Consider the following 14,726-nt stretch of genomic DNA (forward strand, 5'->3'; position numbering starts at 1 on the left):
CTCCATGGGTTTAGCAGTCTTTATGAGGGCAGATCCTCTGTGTGTGTTTCGCTGCCCGGGCACAGCTGACATGGCAATAAACATACTCTACCGCCACCATGTAGACACTGCCACATAGTAAGGGGATTATGGGAGTGAAAGTCTCATAGACACACAGTTACGTCAGACGTACATACGCACACACACATAGACGGGAACACACACAGATACACACACTTAAAATGACCACTACAAACTCTCTCTCTCTCTCCCGCTCTGTCTCTCTCTCTCTCTCCTGTAGCTGATTAATAGTTTTGTAGTGTGTTGTCAGTAGAGAATTCCACAGGAAACCGTTGTAATTATGAAAACTAGACGTTGGATTCATCTATTTACTTTCCCCAAAATTATCATTAGCGAGGTTCTGGTTATTCCATTTGTCTCTGACTGAGAGTTTGGCATGGGACACATATGCAGGTCCTGGGCCTATCCCACGATCCCTTAGCCTGCGTCTCAAACAGCACCGTTTTCCATATATAGTGCACTTGTTTTGACCAGAACCCTATGGGTCCTGTCGAAAGTAGTGCACCACATAGGGAACAGGGTGCCATTTGGGATGCATCCTAAGTGTGATGACTTCATTAGGACTTGATTTGTCTCTCTATAAACACGCTGGTCTCTGTGAGATATGAACTCATAATGACATAACCTGGCCTCATTTATCTCACATACTACAAGTGTTCTGAAGCTTACAGACCGAAACCCTCTGTGAGAAAAATAAACTTGCAGCAATGAAGGTCTTAGTGATTGGAGTATAGCCTGCTGAAATGTAAAGCTACTAACCAGAACTAATATGAAAAAAAATGTTACACTTAGCTAGACGTAAGGGAGTTTAACGTGTGCGGTTGACTTTTGGACCTATTGATTTACTGTGTCTGAGGGGAGTGTGTGAGTTTTGAGGGGTTGGATGTTAATCGGCTGATCAGTGAAAGTGTTGGTGCTGTAATGTGCTCTATTCCCAGTGTGTGGTGGGTCGGTGAGAGTTTGATATACACTCCTAGTTCTGTGTGTGTATGTGTGTGTGTGTATGTGTGTGTGTGTGTGTGTGTGTGTGTGTGTGTGTGTGTGTGTGTGTGTGTGTCTGTACAGTGATTCATGAGTAGGCCTCTCTCACTGGCTGCAGTGTTTAGCACTCTGCCCTGGCCTGTCATCCACACTAGGCCTCACCATAAATTAGTGATCATTTGAAGTGACGTTAGTGAGCCTGTACGTTGTCACTGTGTGTGTGTGTGTGTGTGTGTGTGTGTGTGTGTGTGTGTGTGCGTCTATGCTTGTGTTTGTGTGTGTGTGTGATGCCTGCTTGGTTTAAAGAGAGTGATTTACGACAGACCTGAAGCACATCATTTCTTCAGCGTTTAGAGGATGGTTTGCTAATACCCTATGAGTCCTCCAGGTTTTCACGACGAAACGAGCGATCGTAAATCCGACAGTCACGCTAATGGTCCAGCTATCTTAAACTGTTGGATATATTTTTAAATACTGAGAGGTGCAGGTCCTGTATAGAGGGATGTACAAATCCCAAACCAAACAATCACTCACTAACCTCACATAGGGTTTGTTACCTGGACCCAGAAGATGTCCTATTCCTGGACTAAAAAGCATGCTCAAATAAGAATCTCCATCTGAAAGTTCTATGTAGTCAAGAATTGCGCTTAATCTGTGTCTGGGAAACCTGCCCCAGAGAGAGCTGGAGCAATACAGAGAGGAGTCTACTCCAGACAGTCATGTGGTTTTAATCATATCAACACCTGATGTCATTGTGTTACATATACAGTGCTATGATTATTGGGTTTTTATGCAAATATTCTTCCAAACAGTATTAAACTCTTGACACAATGAATAAAGTATATTTTCCTAGCTGTGCTGCTGACATGCCTGGAGACATTAATCCATGCTTGATCATTTAGTAACTAACTTTTACAGCATGTTCTCTTTGTGTTCTGAAATCAACTCCCTGTTTTCCCCCCAGTGAATGAATGGGATGGGTAAAAGAGAGAGCGCTTGCCTTGTCGGTGCTTGTTCAAACACGCAGAATTCAATAAAAGGAAGAGTAAATGAAAAACTGGTTTCCTGGATAAAATCCCACAGCGATGTTACAGAGTACCACCTACTGAGTCTGTGTCAGGCATGTCAACCACAACACCTGGGAGAAGTAGGAGGAATAATAGACTGTGTGGAGTGTATAAGCTCTGGGTAAGATAATACTTGCCTGATCCTAGAACTGTTTGTGCTGTCTCGCCAGCTCCTAATGACATTAGGAAGACAGCGCAAACAGATCTGGGGCCAGGCTAAGGGAATACTGCTTGCCATTTAGACTGGTTGTCCTGCCTGCCCTGTTAGCTCTACAGAACTGGCTTTAGTATCTTACATCAGTCGCTTTCAAACAGTTCTCAGTCATGGGAAATGTATCCTGTGTGGCCCCAAAGGATGCTTGGAAGGATTAGGAGGGGGTCCTGAGGTTCGCTGACTCTGAGCTCTGTATCTCTCAGGGGGGATGACTAGCAGGACCAAGCCCCTGCAGCTTCTCAAAGGCTGACCAGCAGAACCAAGCCCCTGCAGCTTCTCAAAGGCTGACCAGCAGAACCAAGCCCTGCAGCTTCTCAAAGGCTGACCAGCAGAACCAATCCCTGCAGCTTCTCAAAGGCTGACCAGAAGAACCATACCCTGGCAACTTCTCAAAGGCTGACCAGCAGAACCAAGCCCCTGCAGCTTCTCAAAGGCTGACCAGCAGAACCAAGCCCTGGCAGCTTCTCAAAGGCTGACCAGCAGAACCAAGCCCTGGCAGCTTCTCAAATACTGACCAGCAGAACCATACCCTGGCAGCTTCTCAAAGGCTGACCAGCAGAACCAAGCCCTGGCAGCTTCTCAAATACTGACCAGCAGAACCATACCCTGGCAGCTTCTCAAAGGCCGACCAGCAGAACCAAGCCCTGGCAGCTTCTCAAATACTGACCAGCAGAACCATACCCTGGCAGCTTCTCAAAGGCTGACCAGCAGAACCAAGCCCTGGCAGCTTCTCAAAGGCTGACCAGCAGGTCCAAGCCCCTGCAGCTTCTCAAATGCTGACCAGCAGGACCAAGCCCTTGCAGCTTCTCAAATGCTGACCAGAGGACCAAGCCCCTGCAGCTTCTCAAAGGCTGACCATCAGGACCAACTCCATGCAGCTTCTCAAAGGCTGACCAGCAGACCCAAGCCCTGGCAGCTTCTCAAAGGCTGACCAGCAGGACCAAGCCCCTGCAGCTTCTCAAATGCTGATCAGCAGGACCAAGCCCCTGCAGCTTCTCAAAGGCCGACCAGCAGAACCAAGCCCTGGCAGCTTCTCAAAGGCTGACCAGCAGAACCAATCCCTGGCAGCTTCTCAAATTCTGACCAGCAGAACCAAGACCTGCATCTTCTCAAAGGCTGACCAGCAGAACCAAGCCCTGGCAGCTTCTCAAAGGCTGACCAGCAGAACCAATCCCTGGCAGCTTCTCAAATGCTGACCAGCAGAACCAAGCCCTGCTGCTTCTCAAATGCTGACCAGCAGAACCAAGCCCATGGTAGCTTCTCAAATGCTGACCAGCAGAACCATGCCCTGGCAGCTTCTCAAATGCTGACCAGCAGTACCAAGCCCTGGCAGCTTCTCAAATGCTGACCAGCAGTACCATGCCCTGGCAGCTTCTCAAATACTGACCAGCAGTACCAAGCCCTGGCAGCTTCTCAAATGCTGACCAGCAGAACCCTCCCCAACATTTATGCAAAAGCAATAATCATGTTACAATCACATTCTTCTAAAGACAGTTAACAACTGTAGTTAATTACAAGGTATAAGAGCGAGGGGGAGAAGAAAGTGAGAGAAGGAAGAAGGGAGACAAAGAGAGAGACAGAGAGAGAGATTGAAAACACAAATCTTAGGTTACATCTCTCACACATACAGTATACACAACACCCTTTTTATAGGCAGTGGACCTCCCAGGCTAAAGCCTTCATTAATTTATATTTGTGTGGTGGGGATTTGGTTTAATTAAATACAATTGTCAGTGTTACAGCTATTCCAATATTACACAAATATGTACTGTGAAGTCAAGACGTCTGTCACGACTTCCACCGAAGGTGGCTCCTCTCCCTGTTCGGGCGGCGCTCTGAGGTGGTCGTCGCCGGCCTACTAGCTGCCACCAATCCCTTTTCTTTTTCGTTTGGTTTTGTCTGTCTTGTGTTCACCTGTGTCTAGTTTAGGCTAATCAGTGGGGTATTTAATCTCGCCCTACCCGCTAGGTTTTGTGTGGGATTGTTTGTGTATAGTTGCTTTCTGCACTGCATGTAGCTTTATGTTCGTTTTTGTATTTTGTTGTTTTTTCGGTGTCATTTAAAATAAAGAAAAATGTACGCCTACCACGCTGCACCTTGGTCCAATCCAACTTTAAACGATCGTGACAACGTCTGTATATTCCAATTGTGATTTTGGGCAGCTTAATGCACATCAGTCTAAAAATAAAGACAGTGCTCCAAAGTAACCAGCCACGAGAGGGGATTCTGATAGCCTAGAGAGGATGTAGAGGCTGCCTGAGCCCTAAAGCCCTTAGACACCTTCATAAAACCAAGTAAGATGTTTCCATTGACAACCGGATGTTATACTAATGATACATCCATGGTTTTACATTTGTTTTTATCCTGAAATCAAGTTGAGAGGTTAGTTACGTCATCTTGTTCAATGCTGTCGAGACAAACTGACAGGTTACGTAAACTGCCAATGCCCCATAACAGATTCCACTCAACAACAAGCCCCAGCAGAGACATGTACTGTATGTGCTGCACTGGAGCTGCTGCTGGATTTATGCCATTTATGCTGAAGTGGCATCCATTGTGTCCCCTCAGTTTTCTGGGCTGGTGCTGTGCTCGCTATACCTACCCTGTTGACTGCTCCCTGTGGGGTTTGGCTCTCTAGTGACTTCCTTTGTCCTGACTCCCGTGCCCTCCAAGCTGTCCAAACACACAGCACCTTAGAGAGGATTATGGGAATCTGCTGTATGGGAGGAGCACTCCCACCCTGTCTAATAGGAGAGGAGGAGGGAAGAAGTAGAGGAGGAGAGTGTTGAGGCGGCTCCCACGCCTTTCAGACCCAGTGCCCTAAGACTGCTTTATTAAATTGACTATTGCCTTCATGGAGAGGGGTCAACAGGTGTCAGTCTCAGTACGGTAGGGTGGTAGACTTAGGATGTCCACTTTGACCCCAGCAGTAGACTGGACAGCTGTGGTGGCTGTAGAAAAACAGAGTTGAGGTGGGGCTGATGTAACGTCTCCCCATTAAATGTGAAATGAAATTAAACAGAATTACAGATTATTAATGTATTCCCATGTAAAAACAGAAATGTAATGTGTACATGTATAGATCCATACCATGATTGTAATTCCCTTATACTACCTCATTTGCACTCACTGTATATAGACTTTTTGTTTTCTTTGTTCTACTGTATTATTGACTGTATGTTTGTTTATTCCATGTGTAACTCTGTATTGTTGTTTGTGTCACACTACTTTGCTTTATCTTGGCCAGGTCGCAGTTGTAAATGAGAACTTGTTCTCAACTAGCCTACCTGGTTAAATAAAGGTGTTCTCAACTAGCCTACCTGCTAAATAAAGGTGTTCTCAACTAGCCTACCTGGTTAAATAAAGGTGTTCTCAACTAGCCTACCTGCTAAATAAAGGTGTTCTCAACTAGCCTACCTGCTAAATAAAGGTGTTCTCAACTAGCCTACCTGGTTAAATAAAGGTGTTCTCAACTAGCCTACCTGCTAAATAAAGGTGTTCTCAACTAGCCTACCTGGTTAAATAAAGGTGTTCTCAACTAGCCTACCTGCTATATAAAGGTGTTCTCAACTAGCCTACCTGGTTAAATAAAGGTGAAATAAAAAACAAAATACAAATTATTTTTATTCCGCAGGGTTGAAATTCTGTTGATTGGTCAAAATGATACCTGTCACTTTAAGCATGGCGTCTTGTAAGTAGGTAGGGAAGAGAAAAATGGCTGCTGTGCGATAAATAATGAATTATTTAAATGTGTGTTTGAAAACTTTGAAACAAAATATTTCAGTTACTGTTGTAAAACCTGTACCTTACGATTATCTGCCTGGAAATCACTGGACTATTCTCACAAAATCACTTGTTGATTGACTCTACTGTATTTCCTATGTAAATATAATTGATCTTATTTTTTCCTATGGGATTATAATTTATATTTTGTGGATGCACATCTGTTCAGGAAGGACAGGTGATTGTTAGTAGCAATGATTATTACTGTACCTTAATTATCTAGGCTTGATGAGTGCTGATTTTTTAAATGAAAAACGTAGGCCTATTTTCCCAGGAACCTCCAAACCATACCAGATCTGGTGATGAGATCAGACCCCTCTCTCTGATCGTATCTGACACCAAGTCATTCTGTGTGATCCTTTGGGTCGACTCAGCCACCCTGGAGGTAGCAGCAGGGGAGTAGATGTGTTTAGGAGCCCCTGGGTAACAGCAAAGCCAATCGCTGGCTTCTGGGTCTGTCGCTGACGGCTCCTGGTTTTCCGTTTGGTTTTCCCCACTTTCCCCATTTCCATCTCCTACCCCCTCTCCTCACCCATCTCCATCACCCCCCCCCCCCTCACCTTTGCTCACTCTCACTCCATCTCTCTTCCCCTCTATTCCAGCTGCAGACAGGAGCAGGGAAACCTCCAGCCAGACAGCCAGGTCCACAGAGGGCCTTGCCAATCAGAACTCTGGGAGAATCTCAATTGGTTTTGCTCGACTCGTTGCGTACTCCTCTCTTCTGACCTCTCCTTGCCTGCTTTTGAAAAAGTTCCCTATGAGTTGAAGTGTGGAGAGCAAAGGTGAAAACAAATGGGCTAGTATAAAATGAAACTCTCCTCCACTCCTCCAAAATAAATGTGTAAAGTGATAAAAACAATTGCAAGACATTTTTGGGAAAGAAGGATAAAAATAAGTGTTTGAAATATGTACATGCTTTTCTCCGACAAGAAACCAACAGCTGTTTCAAAGGGGCGTGACTGGTTTAAAAAAAGTAGGTACTCAAGGAGGGGAGTAAACTCCTCTGTTCACCTACTAAAGAATTGACACACTTTTGCCCAATTGAGAATTTTCCCCTGAAAGCAACAATGATGTTATCCTGGCAAGGCTAATGTCACACTCCACCCCAATGACATGATGTAACGAATTCACATGCACCGTATTAATGCAGTATATTGCGTTATATATTATGCTTTGTGTTATGTTAATCCATGCGTTATATTTCACACGATACAGATGAGGTTAAACATGGTGTATAAAACATAATGATACTTGTATAATGTAAAGAATATTGGAACATGTGTTGAATGAGCCTGCCATGCCCATAATCCATTTGACATATTTTTGTATCCAGCCAAATCAGACCAGAAATTGGTGATGATGCGGTGATGTCGCCGAACAAAGACGTTCTGCAGAGTTGTTCTGCGGCGCTGTTCTGCGGCGCTGTTCTGCGGAGTTGTTCAGCGGAGTTGTTCTGCGGAGTTGTTCAGCGGAGTTGATCAGCTGAGTTGTTCAGCTGAGTTGTTCTGCAGAGTTGTTCAGCGCAGTTGTTCAGCGGAGTTGTTCTGTGGAGTTGATCTGTGGAGTTGTTCTGCGGAGTTGTTCTGTGGGGTTGTTCTGCGGAGTTGTTCTGTGGAGTTGTTCTGCGGAGTTGTTCTGTGGAGTTGTTCTGCGGAGTTGTTCTGTGGAGTTGTTCTGCGGAGTTGTTCAGCGGAGTTGTTCAGCGGAGTTGTTCTGTGGAGTTGTTCTGCGGAGTTGTTCTGCAGAGTTGTTCAGCGGAGTTGTTCTGCAGAGTTGTTCAGCGGAGTTGTTCTGTGGAGTTGTTCTGCGGAGTTGTTCTGCAGAGTTGTTCAGCGGAGTTGTTCTGCAGAGTTGGTCAGCGGAGTTGTTCTGTGGAGTTGTTCTGCGGAGTTGTTCTGCAGAGTTGTTCTGCGGAGTTGTTCTGCGGAGTTGTTTAGCAGAATTGTTCTGCGGAGGTGTTTGAGGAAGGAACGAGAGGAAGGCTCCACACCACTTTCTCACTAGTTATCTTCTGATTATCTAATTTTGCTTTTGTCAAGTATGTGTGTGTGTTTTCTATCCCAGTTCGCTTCTCTCCCTGTAGGTTTTTCAGACACTCCCCACCCTGTGGCTGCAACCGTTGTAATATAGTGTATCCTGCACACACAACCTAGTTTCCTGGAACTGCCAATCTGCGGTCAATAAGGCTGAGTTCATATTAGCCTATATTGCCCTTCAGTCCCTACTCTTTTTGGCTCTGACATGGATTATCCCAGAGAACACTACTATTCCAGCTGCTCTCTCGTCATCCGACTATGTGCTCTCATAGTCTGAGGGCATCTGGTCGTCTCGGGGGTGACACAGAGCTCCTAATTTGTCCTAAATTGAGATTTTCTCATTTCCCCCTCTCTCACCTGTCGACTCAATCTAAACATTGTTGTCATCTATCGCCCACCAGGAGCCCTCAGATAGTTCCTCAATGAGTTTGACACCTTGATAAGCTAATTTCCCGACGATGGCTCACCACTCATCACACTGGGAGACTTTAACCTTCCAACGCCTGACTTCAATTAAATTCTTTACACCTCTTTCTTTCCACTCCTTTCCTCGTTTGACCTTGCCCTTTCCCAGTCACCTCTCACTCGCAAGGCAAGCAGTACACTTGACCTCATATTCACGCTGTTCACCTACTAATCTCACTGCAACCCCATCCATGTCTCAGATCATTACTTTGTTTAATTTTCTCTTCATCAACCTTATCCACTCAGCCCCTACCCAAATGGTCATGCGCAGCTGCAATCTTCGCTCTCTTTCTCTCAATAATCTCTCCTCTTCTATCCTATCCTCTCTCGCTTCTGCTATATCCTTCTCCCTCCTGCCGCCTGACGGCCTCTTCAACCATACTCTCCTCCGTTTCCTCATCCTTTGACTCTCACTGTCCCGTTTCCTCATCCTTTGACTCTCACTGTCCCGTTTCCTCATCCTTTGACTCTCACTGTCCCGTTTCCTCATCCTTTGACTCTCACTGTCCCGTTTCCTCATCCTTTGACTCTCACTGTCCCGTTTCCTCATCCTTTGACTCTCACTGTCCCGTTTCCTCATCCTTTGACTCTCACTGTCCCGTTTCCTCATCCTTTGACTCTCACTGTCCCGTTTCCTCATCCTTTGACTCTCACTGTCCCGTTTCCTCATCCTTTGACTCTCACTGTCCCGTTTCCTCATCCTTTGACTCTCACTGTCCCGTTTCCTCATCCTTTGACGCTCACTGTCCCGTTTCCTCATCCTTTGACTCTCACTGTCCCGTTTCCTCATCCTTTGACTCTCACTGTCCCGTTTCCTCATCCTTTGACTCTCACTGTCCCGTTTCCTCATGGCCGGCCCGACCCTCACGCTCCGTTGGCTGAGTGATTTACTGCATGCTTTCAGAACAGGCCTGCGGGCAGCTGATCAAAACTGGAGGAAAACTAAACTCCTGAAGGACCTATCATCCTTCCACTCCCTCCTCTCTATCTTCTCTTCCTCTGTATCCACTGCTAAAGCTGGTTTCCATCACTCTAAATTTCAAGCTTCTGCCTTCAACCCTCTTCTCCACTTTCTCCTCCCTCCTTAATCCTCCACCTCCTCCTTCTCCCTCCCTGCAGATTACTTTGTCCAGCACAGCCTACTGAGCCCACTGGTACCACTCACACAGAACTACCCTATGCCCCTCTGACTTCAAGATGGCTGGAGTTGCTTCCCTGCTCAAGAAACAAACTCTCCCTAAGATGTCAAAAACTACAGACCGGTATCCCTTCTTTCTTTTCGTTCCTAAACAATTGAGCGTGCTGTCTCTGACCAACTCTCTTGTTATCTCTCTCAGAACAATCTTCCAGTCAGGCTTCAAGGCGGCTCACTTAACTGAGTCGCTCTTTGTGTCATGGAGTCCTCTCCGCTCTGCCAAAGCTGACTCTCTCGCCTCTGTTCTCATCCTCCTAGATTTAACTGCTGCCTTCGACACCGTGAACCATCAAAGCCTCTTCTGCACCTTCTCAGGTTGGGCGTCTCAGGCTTTGCACAGTCCTGGATTACATCCTACCTGGCAGGTCGCTCCTACCAGGTGGCGTGGAGAGAATCTGTGTCTGCACCACGTGCTTTCCCTTCTGGTGTCCCCCAGGGCTCGGATCTAGGCCCTCTCCTCTTTTCTCTTTACACAAAGTCACTCACATGGTCTCGTCTCATTGCTATGCAGATGACACTCATCTACTTTTTTGCATCTCCCTTCTGACACCCAGGTTGTGACACACATCTCAGAGTGCCTGACAGACATTTCACCCGCTCCTCCGCACACTCCACTGGCTTCCAGTTGAAGCATGTATCATCTTCAAGATCCTAGTGCTTGCCTATGCAGCAGCAAGGGGAAGTGCCCCTCCTTATCTTCAAACTATGCTCAAACCCTTCATCCCAACCCGATCACTCTGTTCCGCCACCTCTGGTCTCTTAGCCCTCCCACCCCCACGGGAGGGCACTCAGCCCAGTCAAAGCTCTTCTCTGTCCTGGCACCCCAATGATAGAACAAGATTTCCCCAAAAGTCAGGAGAGCGGTCCCTACCCATCTTCCAAAAATGTCTGAAACCCTACCGCTATGAAGAGTATCGTAAATAACGCTGATAAATAATTTGTTGAGGGAAAATGCACTTTAAGTGATTGTGATATGTTGTTGCCTCACCTAGCTATCTTAAGATGAATGAACTAATTGTAAATTGCATCTGCTAAATGACAAAAATATGGTGCATTATTATTATTGCTAGCATTCTCAATGGTCCAAAGCATGTAAGTCCTGACTAGTCACTGTATGTTTTTAACTATTAAGAGCATGAGACATTTGTTTGCCCAGCATTAAAAGGTGGCAATTGTAATGATCGGTGTGGCTCTGTTCTTCCAACGGCTGTACTAACTTGAGAATGTTATAAGCAGCAGTGCATTTGTGGTGTGAAATAGACAGATGACTCTAAATCTGACGATTAGTTGAGTAAACTCAGAGATGTCACTTCTGCCCAGAAGAGGGTTGAAATCCTACAGGTTCGTGCTGTGAATGTGTCATACCTGAATGCATTCTCTCACACAACAAAAGATTAGTGGTTCACTTCCTAGCAGTTCTTTACGCTTCCAATAATCCAACACATACTGTGGTTGATTCAGAGGGGTTGGGTTAAATGTGGAAGACACATTTTGGTTGAATGCATTCAGTTGTGCAACTGACTAGGTATCCCCTTTCCCTTTATGAGGAAGTACTTCTGAGACATAAACAATACTACAAGAGTTTTGGAAGAGTTCAGAGAATTGTTACCATATATCATACCAGATTCTCAGGATAAGTAGGCTAATGTGAGTTGGGACTGTACTGTAACTGTAGATGACATATGAACCCAGGTTAGAGGATCCTTGTTTTCATTGAGGTGGTGTAGTATTCTAAACCATCCAAAGACATAAGGCATTGAGTAAACTTCCATATCTGAAGTAATTACTGTTCAGTGGAATGTCTCATGGCAGATACTTCAATGCATGATTGGCCTATCACTATTCAGACACCTGCTTGAGTGATTATAGCAAACCCATAGAATCCCTGGCCAATTTGTTTGCCGCTTGGTGAGGCTGTAAAGTTAACGACACTGGCAGAAAGTGTAACAGTGAGACTGTAATTTATCCCCCCCCCCCTCTCTCTGTTAGGTCCTACCTGGAGGTGTGTAGTAGCGCGCATCGCTTGAGAAATCAGTCCTTGGCGGCCCTCCAAGCCTCTCATCAAACAAAGAATTAATGTACTGCCCTCTGGCCCTTTTTTTCCCCTCTATGCAAGCAGTATGAAAGTAATGTAGACAAGATAGATTACATGTCTCCTTATAATGTTAGTGTCTTGCCAACTGGTGTAAAACTATGGGGGGGAAAAGTCCTGATAATAAAAACTAAACATCATCCCCCTATAGGAACACAAACTTGTCTGGTGTAATGCCACTTCGGACTGAATATTATTTTATAGCGATGACGAATTGCAGGTATCTCTTGTGGCTTTGTGTGACCTTTCAGGGTGGCTTGCCAACTGGCTCCACGCAAGCTATGTTTGACTGATGGCTACAACCGACCATGCACAATCCTCACTGACCGCCAGTCATCAGCATGTCCCAGAGATGACAGTGTCCCTCCAGTGAGCATGGACTTACTATGAGCATGTCCATGCCCACTCAGCCTATCCAGCGAGCATGTTCCACCCCCTTACCATCAGTTGCGGGTATTCATGGTTGCCAAGGGAAGACAAAATTGAACCCCCCCCCCCCCCCAAAAAAAAATAATAAACACACAAAATGATTTATAGTTTGTCTCTCTGTGTTTCATAAATGTCCTGCAATGCACATCAGGCTGAATGTATCTCACCGAAGAAAGCATCTGAGCGAATGAAACAGCGCCCCTCTGTCTCAGTATGTGTAGCGTCTCTATCTGAAGCTGTCTGGTCAGAAAGAGTTTGACATTGTTAACGCCCGTAGCAAGAAAGCCATCGAGCATTTGGCCTCCCTTGATTGTTTGGGATAAAATAATAGCTAAACTGAATGAGCCCAGCTGTGAAACATCAAGGGAAGCCACTGTCAAGGGAAACCAGTTTGGATTTGGCTTTCAGACCAATTACATCACAAGCCAAACGTTATTATTGACAAAAAAAAAACTTTGTGTTGTTTTGTTGTCCTCCGGTGGCTAGCTAGCTAGCTAAAATCATCACATTCCTAAATTAGCCATGGATGGAGATAGGGATTTGGACTGGTTTTACTTAATTCTCCGTACTGGCCAATGATTATAACAGTGGTTCTGATCCAACCATAGTTCATACATTGTGCCCCTGGGCTGAGAGGATGGAAGTTCAGCATGTAACTAGGCGTAGTATGCTAATGTGAACTACCTGGCCTGGTGTATCATTGCCCATGAAAGAAAGTTAGGCCAGCGAGCAAGTATTTTAGCCAGGTAGCCTAGGACAACAAAAACTAAAAACGTGTACTATATGACAGTGTCATGGACTATCCTGGGCCGAAACGGAGCACCGGAGACCAAGCATGCTGAGCTGCCACAATCCGCCCTGGCTGGATGCCCACTCTCGCTGGCATATAGCGCTCTGGGCTATGAGCGTGCACTGGAGACACCGTGCGCTTTACCGCATAACACGGTGCCTGACCAGTACCACGCTGTTTCCGGTAAGCACGGGCATTTGGCTCAGGTCTATCGCCTGACTCCGCCAATCTCCCCGTGTGCCCCCCCCAACATTTTTTTGGGGCTGCCTCTCGTGCCTGCTGCGCTGCCTTGCCTCATATCGCCACCTCTCAGCTTTAGCTGCCTCCAGCTCCTTTTTCGGGCGGCAATATTTCCCAGCCTGTCTCCAGTGTCCCTTTCCGTCCAATATCTCCTCTGTAACGGGCGTCGTCGTCTGATGAGGAGGAATCGGACCAAAGTGTAGCGTGTTAAGTGTTCATGACTTTTATTTAACTGAACACTGAAACAAAAATAACAAAGTGAATAACAAAACCGAAACAGTCCTGTCAGGTGCAGAAAACACTAAACAGAAAACAACTACCCACAAAGCATAGGTGGGGAAAAGCTACATAAGTATGGTTCCCAATCAGAGACAACGATAGACAGCTGTCCCTGATTGAGAACCATACCCGGCCAAAACAAAGAAATACAAAACATAGAAAAAGGAACATAGAATGCCCACCCAAATCACACCCTGACCAAACCAAAATAGAGACATAAAAAGCTCTCTAAGGTCAGGGCGTGACAATTCTACCCTGCCTTTCTAAGGTCTTTGAAAGCCAAGTTAACAGATCACCGACCATTTCGAATCCCACCGTACCTTCTCAGCCATGCAAGCTGGTTTCAGAGCTAGCCATGGGTGCACCTCAGCCACGCTCAAGGTCCTAAATGATATCATAACCGCCATCGATTACAGACATTACTGTGCAGCCGTATTCATCATTGACTCTGTCAATCACAACATTCTTATTGGCAGACTCAACAGCCTTGGTTTATCAAATGATTGCCTCGCTTGGTTCACCAACGACTTATCCGATAGAGTTCAGTGTGTCAAATCGGAGGGCCTGTTGTCCGCACCTCTGGCAGTCTCTATGGGGGTGCCACAGGGTTCAATTCTCGGGCCGACTCTCTTCTCTGTATACATCAATGATGTTGCTCTCGCTGCTGATGATTCTCTGATCCGTCTCTATGCAGACAACACAATTCTGTATACATCTGGCCCTTCTTTGGACACTGTGTTAAAAACTTGTTATGGCAAGGAGTCCCCTAAAGGGAACACCCCCTCCCATTCAGCTGAAAAGGTGGCGCGGGAAATTTAAAAAATATTCTTTAGAAATATTTAACTTTCACACATTAACAAGTCCAATACAGCAAACGAAAGATAAACATCTTGTTAATCTACCCATCGTGTCCAATTTTTAAAATGTTTTACAGCAAAAACAACATATATTTATGTTAGATCACCACCAAATTCAAAAACACACACAGACATATTTCACAGCCAAGGATAGAGTCACAAAAGCAGAAATATAGATACAATGAATCACTAACCTTTGATTATCTCCATCAGATGACACTCATAGGACATAATGTTA

Source organism: Oncorhynchus mykiss, chromosome 11, assembly GCF_057628025.1.
Source record: "Oncorhynchus mykiss isolate SJ-2025 chromosome 11, ASM5762802v1, whole genome shotgun sequence".
Taxonomy (NCBI): domain Eukaryota; kingdom Metazoa; phylum Chordata; class Actinopteri; order Salmoniformes; family Salmonidae; genus Oncorhynchus; species Oncorhynchus mykiss.